This window comes from Phyllobates terribilis, unplaced genomic scaffold (assembly GCF_046119375.1).
Source record: "Phyllobates terribilis strain yellow unplaced genomic scaffold, ASM4611937v1 Scaffold_9299__1_contigs__length_17427, whole genome shotgun sequence".
Taxonomy (NCBI): domain Eukaryota; kingdom Metazoa; phylum Chordata; class Amphibia; order Anura; family Dendrobatidae; genus Phyllobates; species Phyllobates terribilis.
In genome coordinates this window covers 6919-12235 of record NW_027372037.1, presented here as the reverse complement: position 1 = coordinate 12235, position 5317 = coordinate 6919, and the positions used below count along the sequence as shown (strand labels likewise).

At 47.4% G+C, this 5317-nt stretch overlaps 1 long non-coding RNA gene across 1 annotated transcript; it reads right to left on the bottom strand.

The window, feature by feature from the left end:
• Positions 1-2758: 2758 nt before the first annotated feature.
• Positions 2759-4921, bottom strand: LOC141252647 (uncharacterized). The gene is made up of 3 exons (XR_012314028.1): positions 3174-4921; positions 2965-3088; positions 2759-2844 (listed from the first exon to the last, which is right to left on the bottom strand). It is a non-coding gene; the product is annotated as an uncharacterized lncRNA (long non-coding RNA).
• Positions 4922-5317: the final 396 nt, after the last annotated feature.

Here is a 5317-nt window from a genome sequence, read left to right as displayed (position 1 = left end):
TATGGCCGGGGGCAGACTGCGGCGTCTGAATCAGCGCATGCGCATAGCTCGTTATCCGGCGCCATTTTACTGAAGACACATTTGCTGTGTCTTCAACAAAATGGCGCCGGACAGCGCGGTATGGGCACGCACGTACTCCAGCACCACACTCCTCCCCCTGCCTCCGGCAGAATGGAACGCAGGGCTGAAGCACAGGGAAGAAGGGTGAGTAGAAGTGTTTGCTTTTTTGTGTGTGTGTGTGCAGCGTGATAGGGATGAGGGGTACCATGCTTACCAGGATACGGAAGAGGGGCCATACATTCCAGGATTGGGGATGAGGAGCCAAACATACCAGGATAGCGATGAGGGGGGCCATACATACCAGGATTGGGGGATGAAGGGTACCATGCTTACCAGGATAGGGATGAGGAGTTCCATGCTTACCAGGATATGGATGAGGGGCCATACATACCAGGATAGGGATGAGGAGACCATACATACCAGGATTGGGGTATGAGGGGTGCCATGCATACCAGGATAAGGATGAGGAGTGCCATGCATACCAGGATTGGGGATGAGGGGGGCCATACATACCAGGATTGGGGATGAGGGGGGCCATACATACCAGGATACGGATGAGGGGCTAAAAATACCAGGATAGGGATGAGGGGGTACCATGCATACCAGGATAGGGATGAGTGGGGCCATACATACCAGGATTGGGGATGAGGGGGTACCATGCATATCACGATAGGGATGAAGGGTACCATGCTTACCAGGATTGGGGGATGAGGAGACCATACATACCAGGATAGGGATGAGCTGTGCCATACATACCAGGATAGGGATGAGGGGTGCCATGCATACAAGGATAGGGATGAGGGAGGCCTTGCATACCAGGATAAGGATGATGGGGGCCGTGCATATAAGGATGAAGGTGTGCCTTGCATACCAGGATGGGGATCAGGAGTGCCATGGATACCGGGATGGAGGGGTGCCATGCATACCGGGATTGAGGGGTGCCATATACCAGGATGGGGGATATTAACAGAATTGAGGGACATCTATAATATAACCAGGGATTTGCCCTTCTATCCAAAGCCTCTATAGACTGCACATGCGCGAATCCAGACAGAAAAATGCATCCAGCCGTTACAGTTAAGAGAAGTATATGGCGCCTGAGATCGTGGTATGCGTAGACACTGAATGCATACCGTGAGCTCCGGCGCCATAAGTACATACCTGACCTGAAGGAATGTTGCCGCGGCACCTCTGTTTTGGCTGGAGTCCGGGGGAGGAGTGCGGCGTTGGAATCAGCGCATAGCGCACTATCCAGCGCCATTTTAGTAAAGACACATTGGCGCTAGACAGCAAGGTATGGGCACACGCGTACTCTGGCGCCACACTCCTCCCTGATTACACTATATCTAGATTTTGTAGCTGTATAACATCTACTGCAGATGCTATACTTCTGATTTATTACATACAATTGACCTCTTTTATTTTAAGTTTTCCCTCAGATCCCACCTTCATGAAGAAGTCTGGGGAATACTGTAACACATATTGCCAGGTTCCAGCGTCATGCCCCGGTGGGTGGCCGAGGCTCTTGCTAATGGTGGCCAGATACTGCCTAACCTTCTGAAAAGATTCCCGCCCTCCCGTTAGCTCGGAAATCTGTCCTAATCTGACTACACAATGTACGCTGAAAGGGTGGACGGTGCAGTTCTGTGACAATGAGACTTTTTTCCCCTCGACACAAAAAGGTGGGAGAATTTTTTTCATTTGCAGGTGACATGAGCGTGCGAATGATTGGATAAAAGGAGTAACGGAAATACATCCCGGAGATGGAGTTATGGCCGCTTCATATATTGAGATGGAAATATCAGGGTTAGGCTGATGAGCAGAAGATGAAACACAAGAAGTTCCATAACTGAACAATTCAGTTTCAGATAGGAGGACACAATATTAGAGTCCGTGGACAGACAGTCGCTAAATAAATTGCTATCAATAATAGTAATAATTATCATCAGAGTCACATTTTTCTGAACTTCCCATGACTGGTTTCAATAATAAAAGACATTTAGGGTAAAACAAGATCCACGAGAGGCTCTTACCGGTCTCTGACGCTGATGTCTGATGTTGAAGTCCACTCGTCGTTCCACTAGAACTTTCCTACAAGAATCCAACATTAAACACATGAGAAAAAGAAAAAAGGAACCCTAGTTTGGTTCATGTCTAGACATGAACCAATCAACCCTAAAATGAGAAATATCTCCTCGCATGGCGATCAGACAGCAATGACGTTCAACTAAGTTCACGTCTACTGAAATATTACCATTATTCTCTGCATGAAATGATCTTTGTCTATTGTAAGGTGGACACTGGTTTGGTAAAAACAGTTCTTACATTAATCAGCGCCATCATCACTTTTACAGTAAATAAGTCTTTCATCACTGCTCGAGATTAAACCTACTTCTTTCAGCATTCACTTTTTTCTTTAGCGAGCAGTATTCTGCCTTAGAAGCAGCTGATTGGCATTGAGCTGTTATCTGTCATTTACATCTACACTGCAGAACTTTCCCTTTATCTGCACTGAATATAAATTTCCAGACAGCAGGAACTTCACACAATCTTATATAAACCATAAACCATTTATACCGACCGACAATACCAGGATCTGATGGATCCTCCAGTGCACAGCACGGCGGCCGGAGGAGGTCAGAGGAAGCCTCATTACATCAATCTACAGAAATCTCATCTCATCTACCTGATGATCCCGGGGGACATTTTCCTCCTTTTCTGGCCGATCCTGGAAATATAGAGGACTGGGACATCTCTCCGGGGGATTTCTCGGACTGGATCCATCTATAGGAAATAACCGCAGTGTCTGAATACATTGTCTATATGTGATGAGCAGATGATGGGGAATCTAGACGACTCTCAGACCTGTTCTCTCCTCTACAACCCAGGAAGGTCTCCTCTTACCCAGAGATGTGATGGACGGGTGATTCTCCATCATGACGTCCTTGTACAGATCCTTGTGTCTTTCTAGATACTCCCACTCCTCCATGGAGAAATAGACGGTGACGTCCTGACACCTTACAGGAACCTGACACACACACAATGACCGGTCATTAGCAGACCCCTCCCCCGGCGTTATTGTACAATGTCCCAGCATTCCCGGCAGCGCTCACCTCTCCGCTCAGCAGCTCAGTGATCCTGGTGGTCAGTTCTAGGATCTTCTGCTCATGTATCAGTGAATGAGGTGGAGGCTCGGTGATGGCACAGGGGGTCCTGCTCCGCCCTCCTGACACACGGGGGGTCACACACTCCCCAGACGACGTCTTCACTACTGTGTGATCCTGTGTATGGGGAGACGCCGATCACTACACAGAGGCTGAGAATCCTTCACCTTTCCCGTCATCTCCGGCTTTATTACTAGAGATCAGAGTGATGTGATGTGAAGCTCTCACCTCTCCAGTGATCCAGTAGATTATCTCCAGGGTGAGGTCTAATATCCGAGCCGCCATGTGGTCTCTGTCCTGCTCCATCCTCGGGGGGTCACTGATGGAAAGGACCATTATCTGTTCGAAGAAAATAAACCTGAAAGAACAAGGATGGAAAATCTAACTGAAGGGAAATCGATTAGGAAATTATACAGGACTGTATACAGTATACGAAGGAGATGTCTCATATATTGATATAAATCTTATAACGTCTTACCCTGAAGTAATAATACTCCTCCTCAGAGGTTAGGAGGAGCATTGTGCATACAGTATATGGTGTAGAGCTGTGTGTATACAGTATTGAACTGTATGTATATAGCATATGGCATAGAGCTTAGCATATATAGCATACTGTACATATAGGACAAGAATGGGTAATTGGCCATGACAGCTTGATTGTGAGCAGCTGAAGAGCTGGGAGAGACGGCGACTGCTCACCATATCTCCACCCATGGGTGTGGTTCACTTTGTAAAATGAGACCTGTTTGTCTCAGAGATGTCTGTGTATATGGAGGTGTGCAGATCTCCAGGATTGTGTGCCTTTGCTAAAAGACTAAGAAGCTGGAATCTTTGCTAGGCGGGCTAACCAGCACTATTTGGACTTGTTACTTTATGTTTCACTTTGTGCCGGACAAAGGCTGTACTTAAGTTTTCTTGTGATGTGGTTTATGAGGACTGAAATAAACCAGCCAGACTTTAAATATGTGAGTTGTGCATACACTATACTTTGCACAGCTGTGTGTATATAGTGTAGAGCTGTCACTGTGTATGTAGTATGTGGTGTAGAGTTGTGTCTATATATTATACAGTGTAGAGCTATGTGTATATCATATAAAGGCATAGAGCTTTGTGTATATTATACAGCGTTGAACTGTGTGTATACAGTATTGTCATGCCAGAAGTGGGTGCAGTACAGGGGGGAAAGGTAAAGGGAGCCCAGACACTAGGGAAAGGGAAAGTGGTGACCTCCTAAACTGGACTAGCGTCACCCTGTCTTCCCCTACAGTCCCTATACAGCCTCCGCAGCTGTCGCCGATCACGTGCCTCGTCTTACTATCCCTGGTGTAAGGCTACAACTGGGGGTGGAAGAAGATGAGCACTAGTCAACCTCCGCTAGCACTCTAAAGACAAAAGGGGAAAAAAAACACAGGGGAATTACAACTTAGCTTTAGAAGAAACTCCAACAGGGCACACGGCCTCAAGACTCCAAAGAGGATGTGATGCTACTTCAGCCAAGTTCCAAGTAGGAATGAATATAACCGGCGACGCCCACCTAGACACACCAGGTATATATACACCCAGACTAAAGGGAGGTAGTCGCTGTGTCCTAAACACAGCCTCCTATCTAGGCAGCTGTCTGCATTGCCAAACATGGAGATCTCCTGCAGACCACTGCAGGGCGACCTTCTGTCACCTCTGACACACCCGTGACAGTACCCCCCCCCCCCTACGAGTGGCCTCCGGACACTCAGGACCAGGTTTCTCAGGAAAAGAGGTGTGAAAAGAGCGAACCAATCTGGGAGCATTCACCTCTGATGCTGAAACCTATGTCCTCTCCTCCGGACCATAGCCTTTCCAGTGCACCAAGTATTGCAGAGAATGACGTTGGAGACGAGAATCTACTATCCTCGAAATCTCGAACTCCAAATTACCATCAACCATTACTGGGGGCAGTGGTATAGGTGAGGGCTCAAGAGGTTCTATGTACCTTTTGAGTAAGGACCTGTGGAACACATTGTGAACCTTAAGGGCCCGAGGAAGTCCAAGACGAAACGCTGCTGGGTTAATGACGTTGGTAATTTTGTAGGGACCAAAAAACCTAGGTCCCAACT